The 14,360-nt window shown below is 38.0% G+C and overlaps 1 protein-coding gene across 3 annotated transcripts in view; it reads left to right on the forward strand.

Annotated features, from left to right (window-relative positions):
* Positions 1–14,360, forward strand: part of LOC149781902 (tumor necrosis factor receptor superfamily member 5-like) — a 101,063-nt gene that overhangs the window by 57,752 nt on the left and 28,951 nt on the right. The gene's annotated exons all lie outside the window — the stretch shown is intronic.

The following is a 14,360-nucleotide window of genomic DNA, read 5'->3' on the forward strand; positions in this document are numbered from 1 at the left end:
GTCTAGGATATATTCATTTTATATGTGTAGCAATAGGTCTTGGGTATATTTAGGTTATATGTGTAGCAATAGGTCTTGGGTATATTTAGGTTATATGTGTATCAACAGGTCCAGGGTATATTCAGGTTATATGTGTAGCAACAGGTCTTGGATATATTTAGGTTATATGTGTCGCAACAGGTCTTGGGTATATTTAGGTTATATGTGTAGCAACAGGTCCAGGTTATATTCAGGTTATATGTGTAGCAACAGGTCTGGGGTACATTCAGGTTGTATGTGTAGCGATAGGTTTAGGATACATTAAGGTTATATGTGTAGCAACAGATCTAAGTTATATTCAGGTTATATGTGTAGTGTCATGTCTAGGATATATTTAGGTGAGAAGTGTATCAACAGGTCCAGAGTATATGCAGGTTGCATGTGTGGGGACAGGTCTGGGGTATATTCAGGTTGTATGTGTAGCAGCAGGTCAAGGGTATATGCAGGTTATATGTGTCGCAAGAGGTCTATGGTATATTCAGGTTATATGTGTAGCAACAGGTCTAGGGTATATTCAGGTTATATGTGTAGCGACAGGTCTAGGGTATATTCAGGTTGTGTGTGTAGCAACAGGTCTAGGGTGTATTCAGGTTATATGTATAGTGATAGGTCTAGGGTATATTCAGGTTATATGTGTAGCTACAGGTCCAGGGTATATTCAGGTTATATGTGTAGCAACAGGTCTAGGGTATATTCAGGTTATATGTGGAGCAACTGTTCTAGGGTATATTCAGTTTATATGTGTAGTGACAGGTCTAGGATATATTCAGGTTATATATGTATAGCAACAGGTCTAGGGTATATTCAGGTTATATGTGTAGTGACAGTTCTAGGATATATTCAGGTTGTATGTGTAGCAACAGGTCTAGGGTATATTCAGGTTATATGTGTAGGAACAGGTCTTGGGTATATTCAGGTTATATGTGTAGCAACAGGTCTAGGATATATGCAGGTTATATGTGTAGCGACAGGTCTAAGGTATAATCAGGTTATATGTGTAGCAACAGGTCTAGGGTTTATTCAGGTTGTGTGTGTTGCAACAGGTCTAGGGTGTATTCATGTTATATGTGTCTTGACAGCTCTAGGGTATATACAGGTTATATGTGTAGCTACAGGTCTAAGATATATTCAGGTTATATGTGTAGCAACAGGTCTAAGATATATTCAGGTTATATGTCTAGTGACAGGTCTAGGATATATTCAGGTTATATGTATGGCAACAGGTCTAGATTATATTCAGGTTGTATGAGTAGCAACAGGTCTTGGGTATATTCAGGTTATATGTGTAGTGACAGGTCTAGGATATATTCAGGTTATATGTGTAGCAACAGGTCTTGGGTATATTTAGGTTATATGTGTAGCAACAGGTCTTGGGTATATTTAGGTTATATGTGTATCAACAGGTCCAGGGTATATTCAGGTTATATGTGTAGCAACAGGTCTTGGGTATATTTAGGTTAGATGTGTAGCAACAGGTCCTTTGTATATTTAGGTTATATGTGTAGCAACAGGTCCAGGGTATATTCAGGTTATATATGTAGCAACAGGGCTAGGGTATATTCAGGTTGTATGTGTAGCGATAGGTCTAGGATATATTCAGGTTATATGTGTAGGAACAGGTCTAAGATATATTCAGGTTATATGCGTAGTGATAGGTCTAGGATATATTTAGGTTATAAGTGTAGCAACAGGTCCAGGGTATATGCAGGTTATATGTGTAGCGACAGGTCTAGGGTATATTCAGGTTATATGTGTAGCAACAGGTCTAGCGTATATTTAGGTTATATGTGTAGCAACAGTTCTAGGGTATATTCATGTTGTATGTGTAGCAACAGGTCTAGGGTGTATTCAGGTTATATGTGTAGCAACAGGTCTAAGATATATTCAGGTTATATGTGTAGTGACAGGTCTAGGATATATTCAGGTTATATGTATAGCAACAGGTCTCAGGTATATTCAGGTTGTATGTGTTGCAACAGGTCTTGGGATATTCAGGTTATATGTGTAGTGACAGGTCTAGGATATATTCAGGTTGTATGTGTAGCAACAGGTCTTGGGTATATTTAGGTTGCATGTGTAGCGACCGGTCTAGGATATATTCAGGTTATATGTGTAGCAACATATCTAAGATATATTCAGGTTATATGTGTAGTGACAGGTCTAAGATATATTCTGGTTATATGTGTAGCAACAGGTCAAGGGTATATGCAGGTTGTATGTGTAGCAACAGGTCTGGGGTATATTCAGGTTATATGTGTAGGAACAGGTCTAGGTTATATTCAGGTTATATGTCTAGCAACAGGTCTAGGGTATATTCAAGTTGTGTGTGTAGCAACAAGTCTAGGGTGTATTCAGGTTATATGTGTAGTGAGAGGTCTAGGGTATATTCAGGTTATATGTGTAGCAACAGGTCCAGGGTATATTCAGGTTATATGTGTAGCAACTTGTCTAGGGTATATTCAGGTTATATGTGGAGCAACAGGTCTAGGGTATATTCAGGTTATATGTGTAGTGACAGGTCTCGGATATATTCAGGTTATATGTATAGCAACAGGTCTAGGGTATATTCAGGTTATATGTGTAGTGACAGGTCTAGGTTATATTCAGGTTGTATGTGTAGCAACAGGTCTAGGGTATATTCAGGTTATATGTGTAGCAACAGGTCTAGGGTATATTCAGGTTATATGTGTAGCAACAGGTCTTTGGTATATTCAGGTTATATGTGTAGCAACATGTCTAGGATATATGCAGGTTATGTGTATAGTGACAGGTCTAAGGTATAATCAGGTTATATGTGTAGCAACAGGTCTAGGGTATATTCAGGTTGTGCGTATAGCAACAATTCTAGGGTGTATTCAGGATATATGTGTAGCAACAGGTCTTGGGTATATTTAGGTTATATGTGTAGCAACAGGTCTTTGGTATATTTGGGTTATATGTGTAGCAACAGGTCCATGGTATATAGAGGTTATATGTGTAGCAACAGGTTTAGGATATATTCAGGTGGTATGTGTAGCAACAGGTCTTGGGTATATTTAGGTTTTATGTGTAGCAACATGTCCAGGGTATATTAATGTTATATGTGTAGTGACAGGTCTAAGATATATTCAGGTTATATGTGTAGCAACAGGTCTAAGATGTATTCAGGTTATATGTCTAGTGACAGGTCTAGGATATATTCAGGTTATATGTATAGCAACAGGTCTAGGGTATATTGAGGTTTTATGTGTTGCATCAGGTCTTGGGTATATTCAGGTTATATGTGTAGTGACAGGTCTAGGATATATTCATTTTATATGTGTAGCAACAGGTCTTGGGTATATTTAGGTTATATGTGTATCAACAGGTCCAGGGTATATTCAGGTTATATGTGTAGCAACAGGTCTTGGGTATATTTAGGTTATATGTGTAGGAACGGGTCTTGGGTATATTTTGGTTATATGTGTAGCAACAGGTCCGGGGTATATTCAGGTTATATGTGTAGCAACAGGTCTAGGGTACATTCATGTTGTATGTGTAGCGATATGTTTAGGATATATTAACGTTATATGTGTAGCAACAGATCTAAGATATATTCAGGTTATATGTGTAGTGTCATGTCTAGGATATATTTAGGTTATAAGTGTAGCAACAGGTCCAGGGTATATGCAGGTTATATGTGTAGGGACAGGTCTGGGGTATATTCAGGTTATATGTGTAGCAACAGGTCAAGGGTATATGCAGGTTATATGTGTAGCAAGAGGTCTAGAGTATATTCAGGTTATATGTGTAGCAACAGGTCTAAGGTATATTCAGGTTACATGTGTAGCAATAGGTCTAGGGTATATTCAGGTTGTGTGTGTAGCAGCAGGTCTAGGGTGTATTCAGGTTATATGTGTAGTGACAGGTCTAGGATATATTCAGGTTATATGTATAGCAACAGGTCTAGGGTATATTCAGGTTATATGTGTAGTGACAGGTCTAGGGTATATTCAGGTTATATGTGTAGTGACAGTTCTAGGATATATTCAGGTTGTATGTGTTGCAACAGGTCTAGGGTATATTCAGGTTATATGTGTAGGAACAGGTCTAGGGTATATTCAAGTTATATGGATAGCAACAGGTCTGGGATATATGCAGGTTATATGTGTCGCGACAGGTCTAAGGTATATTCAGGTTATATGTTTTGCAACAGGTCCAGGGTATATTCAGGTTATATGTGTAGCAACAGGTCTAGGGTATATTCAGGTTATATGTGGAGCAACAGGTCTAGGGTATATTCAGGTTATATGTGCAGTGACAGGTCTAGGATATACTGAGGTTATATGTATAGCAACAGGTCTAGGGTATATTCAGGTTATATGTGTAGTGACAGGTCTGGGATATATTGAGGTTGTATCTGTAGCAACGGGTTTAGCGTATATTCAGGTTATATGTGTAGCAACAGTTCTAGGGTATATTCAGGTTATATGTGTAGCAACAGGTCTTGGGTATAATCAGGTTATATGTGTAGCAACAGGTCTGGGATATATGCAGGTTATATGTGTAGTGACAGGTCTAAGGTATAATCAGGTTATCTGTGTAGCAACAGGTCCAGGGTATATTCAGGTTGTGTGTGTAGCAACAGGTCTAAGATATATGCAGGTTATATGTGTCTTCACAGGTCTAGGGTATATACAGGTTATATGTGTAGCAACAGGTCTAAGATATATTCAGGTTATATGTGTAGCAACAGGTCTAAGATATATTCAGGTTATATGTCTAGTGACAGGTCTAGGATATATTCAGGTTATATGTATAGGAATAGGTCTAGGGTATATTCAGGTTTTATGTGTAGCATCAGGTCTTGGGTATATTCAGGTTCTATGTGTAGTGACAGGTCTAGGATATATTCATTTTATATGTGTAGCAATAGGTCTTGGGTATATTTAGGTTATATGTGTAGCAAGAGGTCTTGGGTATATTTAGGTTATATGTGTATCAACAGGTCCAGGGTATATTCATGTTATATGTGTAGCAACAGGTCTTGGGTATATTTAGGTTATATGTGTAGCAACAGGTCTTGGGTATATTTAGGTTATATGTGTAGCAACAGGTCCAGGGTATGTTCAGGTTATATGTGTAGCAACAGGTCTAGGGTACATTCAGGTTGTATGTGTAGCGATAGGTTTAGGATATATTAAGGTTATATGTGTAGCAACAGATCTAAGATATATTCAGGTTATATGTGTAGTGTCATGTCTAGGATATATTTAGGTTAGAAGTGTAGCAACAGGTCCAGGGTATATGCAGGTTATATGTGTAGCAAGAGGTCTAGGGTATATTCAGGTTATATGTGTAGCAGCAGGTCTAGGGTATGTTCAGGTTATTTGTGTTGCAACAGGTCTAGGGTATATTCAGGTTGTGTGTGTAGCAACAGGTCTAGGGTGTATTCAGGTTATATGTGTAGTGATAGGTCTAGGGTATATTCAGGTTATGTGTGTAGCAACCGGTCCAGGGTATATTCAGGTTATATGTGTAGCAACCGGTCTAGGGTATATTCAGGTTATATGTGGAGCAACAGGTCTAGGGTATATTCAGTTTATATGTGTAGTGACAGGTCTAGGATATATTCAGGTTATATGTATAGCAACAGGTCTAGGGTAAATTCAGGTTATATGTGTAGTGACAGCTCTAGGATATATTCAGGTTGAATGTGTAGCAACAGGTCTAGGGTATATTCAGGTTATATGTGTAGGAACATGTCTTGGGTATATTCAGGTTATATGTGTAGCAACAGGTCTAGGATATATGCAGGTTATATGTGTAGCTACAGGTCTAAGGTATAATCAGGTTATATGTGTAGCAACAGGTCTAGGGTATATTCAGGTTGTGTGTGTTGCAACAGGTCTAGGGTGTATTCATGTTATATGTGTCTTGACAGCTCTAGGGTATATACAGGTTATATGTGTAGCTACAGGTCTAAGATATATTCAGGTTATATGTGTAGCAACAGGTCTAAGATATATTCAGGTTATATGTCTAGTGACAGTTCTAGGATATATTCAGGTTATATGTATGGCAACAGGTCTAGATTATATTCAGGTTGTATGAGTAGCAACAGGTCTTGGGTATATTCAGGTTATATGTGTAGTGACAGGTCTAGGATATATTCAGGTTATATGTGTAGCAACAGGTCTTGGGTATATTTAGGTTATATGTGTAGCAACAGGTCTTGGGTATATTTAGGTTATATGTGTATCAACAGGTCCAGGGTATATTCAGGTTATATGTGTAGCAACAGGTCTTGGGTATATTTAGGTTAGATGTGTAGCAACAGGTCCTTTGTATATTTAGGTTATATGTGTAGCAACAGGTCCAGGGTATATTCAGGTTATATATGTAGCAACAGGGCTAGGGTATATTCAGGTTGTATGTGTAGCGATAGGTCTAGGATATATTCAGGTTATATGTGTAGGAACAGGTCTAAGATATATTCAGGTTATATGCGTAGTGATAGGTCTAGGATATATTTAGGTTATAAGTGTAGCAACAGGTCCAGGGTATATGCAGGTTATATGTGTAGCGACAGGTCTAGGGTATATTCAGGTTATATGTGTAGCAACAGGTCTAGCGTATATTTAGGTTATATGTGTAGCAACAGTTCTAGGGTATATTCATGTTGTATGTGTAGCAACAGGTCTAGGGTGTATTCAGGTTATATGTGTAGCAACAGGTCTAAGATATATTCAGGTTATATGTGTAGTGACAGGTCTAGGATATATTCAGGTTATATGTATAGCAACAGGTCTCAGGTATATTCAGGTTGTATGTGTTGCAACAGGTCTTGGGATATTCAGGTTATATGTGTAGTGACAGGTCTAGGATATATTCAGGTTGTATGTGTAGCAACAGGTCTTGGGTATATTTAGGTTGCATGTGTAGCGACCGGTCTAGGATATATTCAGGTTATATGTGTAGCAACATATCTAAGATATATTCAGGTTATATGTGTAGTGACAGGTCTAAGATATATTCAGGTTATATGTGTAGCAACAGGTCAAGGGTATATGCAGGTTGTATGTGTAGCAACAGGTCTGGGGTATATTCAGGTTATATGTGTAGGAACAGGTCTAGGTTATATTCAGGTTATATGTCTAGCAACAGGTCTAGGGTATATTCAAGTTGTGTGTGTAGCAACAAGTCTAGGGTGTATTCAGGTTATATGTGTAGTGAGAGGTCTAGGGTATATTCAGGTTATATGTGTAGCAACAGGTCCAGGGTATATTCAGGTTATATGTGTAGCAACTTGTCTAGGGTATATTCAGGTTATATGTGGAGCAACAGGTCTAGGGTATATTCAGGTTATATGTGTAGTGACAGGTCTCGGATATATTCAGGTTATATGTATAGCAACAGGTCTAGGGTATATTCAGGTTATATGTGTAGTGACAGGTCTAGGTTATATTCAGGTTGTATGTGTAGCAACAGGTCTAGGGTATATTCAGGTTATATGTGTAGCAACAGGTCTAGGGTATATTCAGGTTATATGTGTAGCAACAGGTCTTTGGTATATTCAGGTTATATGTGTAGCAACATGTCTAGGATATATGCAGGTTATGTGTATAGTGACAGGTCTAAGGTATAATCAGGTTATATGTGTAGCAACAGGTCTAGGGTATATTCAGGTTGTGCGTATAGCAACAATTCTAGGGTGTATTCAGGATATATGTGTAGCAACAGGTCTTGGGTATATTTAGGTTATATGTGTAGCAACAGGTCTTTGGTATATTTGGGTTATATGTGTAGCAACAGGTCCATGGTATATAGAGGTTATATGTGTAGCAACAGGTTTAGGATATATTCAGGTGGTATGTGTAGCAACAGGTCTTGGGTATATTTAGGTTTTATGTGTAGCAACATGTCCAGGGTATATTAATGTTATATGTGTAGTGACAGGTCTAAGATATATTCAGGTTATATGTGTAGCAACAGGTCTAAGATGTATTCAGGTTATATGTCTAGTGACAGGTCTAGGATATATTCAGGTTATATGTATAGCAACAGGTCTAGGGTATATTAAGGTTTTATGTGTTGCATCAGGTCTTGGGTATATTCAGGTTATATGTGTAGTGACAGGTCTAGGATATATTCATTTTATATGTGTAGCAACAGGTCTTGGGTATATTTAGGTTATATGTGTATCAACAGGTCCAGGGTATATTCAGGTTATATGTGTAGCAACAGGTCTTGGGTATATTTAGGTTATATGTGTAGGAACGGGTCTTGGGTATATTTAGGTTATATGTGTAGCAACAGGTCCGGGGTATATTCAGGTTATATGTGTAGCAACAGGTCTAGGGTACATTCATGTTGTATGTGTAGCGATATGTTTAGGATATATTAACGTTATATGTGTAGCAACAGATCTAAGATATATTTAGGTTATATGTGTAGTGTCATGTCTAGGATATATTTAGGTTATAAGTGTAGCAACAGGTCCAGGGTATATGCAGGTTATATGTGTAGGGACAGGTCTGGGGTATATTCAGGTTATATGTGTAGCAACAGGTCAAGGGTATATGCAGGTTATATGTGTAGCAAGAGGTCTAGAGTATATTCAGGTTATATGTGTAGCAACAGGTCTAAGGTATATTCAGGTTACATGTGTAGCAATAGGTCTAGGGTATATTCAGGTTGTGTGTGTAGCAGCAGGTCTAGGGTGTATTCAGGTTATATGTGTAGTGACAGGTCTAGGATATATTCAGGTTATATGTATAGCAACAGGTCTAGGGTATATTCAGGTTATATGTGTAGTGACAGGTCTAGGGTATATTCAGGTTATATGTGTAGTGACAGTTCTAGGATATATTCAGGTTGTATGTGTAGCAACAGGTCTAGGGTATATTCAGGTTATATGTGTAGGAACAGGTCTAGGGTATATTCAAGTTATATGGATAGCAACAGGTCTGGGATATATGCAGGTTATATGTGTCGCGACAGGTCTAAGGTATATTCAGGTTATATGTTTTGCAACAGGTCCAGGGTATATTCAGGTTATATGTGTAGCAACAGGTCTAGGGTATATTCAGGTTATATGTGGAGCAACAGGTCTAGGGTATATTCAGGTTATATGTGCAGTGACAGGTCTAGGATATACTGAGGTTATATGTATAGCAACAGGTCTAGGGTATATTCAGGTTATATGTGTAGTGACAGGTCTGGGATATATTGAGGTTGTATCTGTAGCAACGGGTTTAGCGTATATTCAGGTTATATGTGTAGCAACAGTTCTAGGGTATATTCAGGTTATATGTGTAGCAACAGGTCTTGGGTATAATCAGGTTATATGTGTAGCAACAGGTCTGGGATATATGCAGGTTATATGTGTAGTGACAGGTCTAAGGTATAATCAGGTTATCTGTGTAGCAACAGGTCCAGGGTATATTCAGGTTGTGTGTGTTGCAACAGGTCTAAGATATATGCAGGTTATATGTGTCTTCACAGGTCTAGGGTATATACAGGTTATATGTGTAGCAACAGGTCTAAGATATATTCAGGTTATATGTGTAGCAACAGGTCTAAGATATATTCAGGTTATATGTCTAGTGACAGGTCTAGGATATATTCAGGTTATATGTATAGGAATAGGTCTAGGGTATATTCAGGTTTTATGTGTAGCATCAGGTCTTGGGTATATTCAGGTTCTATGTGTAGTGACAGGTCTAGGATATATTCATTTTATATGTGTAGCAATAGGTCTTGGGTATATTTAGGTTATATGTGTAGCAAGAGGTCTTGGGTATATTTAGGTTATATGTGTATCAACAGGTCCAGGGTATATTCATGTTATATGTGTAGCAACAGGTCTTGGGTATATTTAGGTTATATGTGTAGCAACAGGTCTTGGGTATATTTAGGTTATATGTGTAGCAACAGGTCCAGGGTATGTTCAGGTTATATGTGTAGCAACAGGTCTAGGGTACATTCAGGTTGTATGTGTAGCGATAGGTTTAGGATATATTAAGGTTATATGTGTAGCAACAGATCTAAGATATATTCAGGTTATATGTGTAGTGTCATGTCTAGGATATATTTAGGTTAGAAGTGTAGCAACAGGTCCAGGGTATATGCAGGTTATATGTGTAGCAAGAGGTCTAGGGTATATTCAGGTTATATGTGTAGCAGCAGGTCTAGGGTATGTTCAGGTTATTTGTGTTGCAACAGGTCTAGGGTATATTCAGGTTGTGTGTGTAGCAACAGGTCTAGGGTGTATTCAGGTTATATGTGTAGTGATAGGTCTAGGGTATATTGAGGTTATGTGTGTAGCAACCGGTCCAGGGTATATTCAGGTTATATGTGTAGCAACCGGTCTAGGGTATATTCAGGTTATATGTGGAGCAACAGGTCTAGGGTATATTCAGTTTATATGTGTAGTGACAGGTCTAGGATATATTCAGGTTATATGTATAGCAACAGGTCTAGGGTAAATTCAGGTTATATGTGTAGTGACAGCTCTAGGATATATTCAGGTTGAATGTGTAGCAACAGGTCTAGGGTATATTCAGGTTATATGTGTAGGAACATGTCTTGGGTATATTCAGGTTATATGTGTAGCAACAGGTCTAGGATATATGCAGGTTATATGTGTAGCTACAGGTCTAAGGTATAATCAGGTTATATGTGTAGCAACAGGTCTAGGGTATATTCAGGTTGTGTGTGTAGCAACAGGTCTACTGTGTATTCATGTTATATGTGTCTTGACAGCTCTAGGGTATATACAGGTTATATGTGTAGCTACAGGTCTAAGATATATTCAGGTTATATGTGTAGCAACAGGTCTAAGATATATTCAGGTTATATGTCTAGTGACAGGTCTAGGACATATTCAGGTTATATGTATGGCAACAGGTCTAGATTATATTCAGGTTGTATGTGTAGCAACAGGTCTTGGGTATATTCAGGTTATATGTGTAGTGACAGGTCTACGATATATTCAGGTTATATGTGTAGCAACAGGTCTTGGGTATATTTAGGTTAGATGTGTAGCAACACTTCTTGGGTATATTTAGGTTATATGTGTAGCAACAGGTCCAGGGTATATTCAGGTTATATGTGTAGCAACAGGGTTAGGGTATATTCAGGTTGTATGTGTAGCGATAGATCTAGGATATATTCAGGTTATATGTGTAGGAACAGGTCTAAGATATATTCAGGTTATGTGCGTAGTGATAGGTCTAGGATATATTTAGGTTATAATTGTAGCAACAGGTCCATGGTATATGCAGGTTATATCTGTAGCGACAGGTCTAGGGTATATGCAGGTTATATGTGTAGCAACAGGTCTAGGGTATATTTAGGTTATATGTGTAGCAACAGGTCTAGGGTATATTCAGGTTATATGTGTAGGAACAGGTCTAGGGTATATTCAGGTTATATGTATAGCAACAGGTCTGGGATATATGCAGGTTATATGTGTAGCGTCAGGTCTAAGGTATATTCAGGTTATATGTGTAGCAACAGGTCCAGGGTATATTCAGGTTATATGTGTAGCAACAGGTCTAGGGTATATTCAGGTTATATGTCGAGCAACAGGTCTAGGGTATATTCAGGTTATATGTGCAGTGACAGGTCTAGGATATATTGAGGTTATATGTATAGCAACAGGTCTAGGGTATATTCGGGTTACATGTGTAGTGACAGGTCTAGGATATATTGAGGTTGTATGTGTAGCAATGGGTTTAGCGTATATTCAGGTTATATGTGTAGCAACAGTTCTAGGGTATATTCAGGTTATATGTGTAGCAACAGGTCTTGGGTATAATCAGGTTATATGTGTAGCAACAGGTCCAGGGTATATTCAGGTTGTGTGTGTAGCATCAGGTCTAAGATATATGCAGGTTATATGTGTCTTCACAGGTCTAGGGTATATACAGGTTATATGTGTAGCAACAGGTCTAAGATATATTCAGGTTATATGTGTAGCAACAGGTCTAAGATATATTCAGGTTATATGTGTAGCAACAGGTCTAGGGTATATTCAGGTTTTATGTGTATCATCAGGTCTTGGGTATATTCAGGTTATATGTGTAGTGACAGGTCTAGGATATATTCATTTTATATGTGTAGCAATATGTCTTGGGTATATTTAGGTTATATGTGTAGCAAGAGGTCTTGGGTATATTTAGGTTATATGTGTATCAACAGGTCCAGGGTATATTCAGGTTATATGTGTAGCAACAGGTTTTGGGTATATTTAGGTTATATGTGTAGCAACAGGTCTTGGGTATATTTAGGTTATATGTGTAGCAACAGGTCCAGGGTATATTCAGGTTATATGTGTAGCAACAGGTCTGGGGTACATTCAGGTTGTATGTGTAGCGATAGGTTTGGGATATATTAAGGTTATATGTGTAGCAACAGATCTAAGATATATTCAGGTAATATGTGTAGTGTCATGTCTAGGATATATTTAGGTTAGAAGTGTAGCAACAGGTCCAGGGTATATGCAGGTTATATGTGTAGGGACAGGTCTGGGGTATATTCAGGTTATATGTGTAGCAACAGGTCAAGGGTATATGCAGGTTATATGTGTAGCAAGAGGTCTAGCGTATATTCAGGTTATATGTGTAGCAACAGGTCTAGGGTATATTCAGGTTATTTGTGTAGCAACAGGTCTAGGGTATATTCAGGTTGTGTGTGTAGCAACAGGTCTAGGGTGTATTCAGGTTATATGTGTAGTGATAGGTCTAGGGTATATTCAGGTTATATGTGTAGCAACAATTCCAGGGTATATTCAGGTTATATGTGTAGCAGCAGGTCTAGGGTATATTCAGGTTATATGTGGAGCAACAGGTCTAGGGTTGATTCAGTTTATATGTGTAGTGACAGGTCTAGGATATATTCAAGTTATATGTATAGCAACAGGTCTAGGGTATATTCAGGTTATATGTGTAGTGACAGTTCTAGGATATATTCAGGTTGTATGTGTAGCAACAGGTCTAGGGTATATTCAGGTTATATGTGTAGGAACAGGTCTTGGGTATATTCAGGTCATATGCGTAGCAACAGGTCTAGGATATATGCAGGTTATATGTGTAGCGACAGGTCTAAGGTATAATCAGGTTATATGTGTAGCAACAGGTCTAGGGTATATTCAGGTTGTGTGTGTAGCAACAGGTCTACGGTGTATTCATGTTATATGTGTCTTGACAGCTCTAGGGTATATACAGGTTATATGTGTAGCTACAGGTCTAAGATATATTCAGGTTATATGTGTAGCAACAGGTCTAAGATATATTCCGGTTATATGTCTAGTGACAGGTCTAGGATATATTCAGGTTATATGTATGGTAACAGGTCTAGATTATATTCAGGTTGTATGTGTAGCAACAGGTCTTGGGTATATTCAGGTTATATGTGTAGTGACAGGTCTAGGATATATTCAGGTTATATGTGTAGCAACAGGTCTTGGGTATATTTAGGTTATATGTGTAGCAACAGGTCTTGGGTATATTTAGGTTATATGTGTATCAACAGGTCCAGGGTATATTCAGGTTATATGTGTAGCAACAGGTCTTGGGTATATTTAGGTTAGATGTGTAGCAAAAGGTCTTGGGTATATTTAGGTTATATGTGTAGCAACAGGTCCAGGGTATATTCAGGTTATATGTGTAGCAACAGGGCTAGGGTATATTCAGGTTGTATGTGTAGCGATTGGTCTAGGATATATTCAGGTTATATGTGTAGGAACAGGTCTAAGATATATTCAGGTTATGTGCGTAGTGATAGGTCTAGGATATATTTAGGTTATAATTGTAGCAACAGGTCCAGGGTATATGCAGGTTATATGTGTAGCGACAGGTCTAGGGTATATTCAGGTTATATGTGTAGCAACAGGTCTAGGGTATATTTAGGTTATATGTCTAGCAACAGGTCTAGGGTATATTCATGTTGTATGTGTTGCAACAGGTCTATGGTGTATTCAGGTTATATGTGTAGCAACAGGTCTAAGATATATTCAGGTTATATGTGTAGTGACAGGTCTAGGATATATTCAGGTTATATGTATAGCAACAGGTCTCAGGTATATTCAGGTTGTATGTGTTGCAACAGGTCTTGGGCATATTGAGGTTATATGTGTAGTGACAGGTCTAGGATATATTCAGGTTGTATGTGTAGCAACAGGTCTTGGGTATATTTAGGTTGTATGTGTACCGACCGGTCTAGGATATATTCAGGTTATATGTGTAGCAACAGGTCTAAGATATATTCAGGTTATATGTGTAGTGACAGGTCTAAGATACATTCAGGTTATATGTGTAGCAACAGGTGATGGGTATATGCAGGTTGTATGTGTAGCA

This window comes from Sinohyriopsis cumingii, chromosome 15 (genome assembly GCF_028554795.1).
Source record: "Sinohyriopsis cumingii isolate HCF-2022 chromosome 15, ASM2855479v2, whole genome shotgun sequence".
In the NCBI taxonomy this organism is placed as follows: domain Eukaryota; kingdom Metazoa; phylum Mollusca; class Bivalvia; order Unionida; family Unionidae; genus Sinohyriopsis; species Sinohyriopsis cumingii.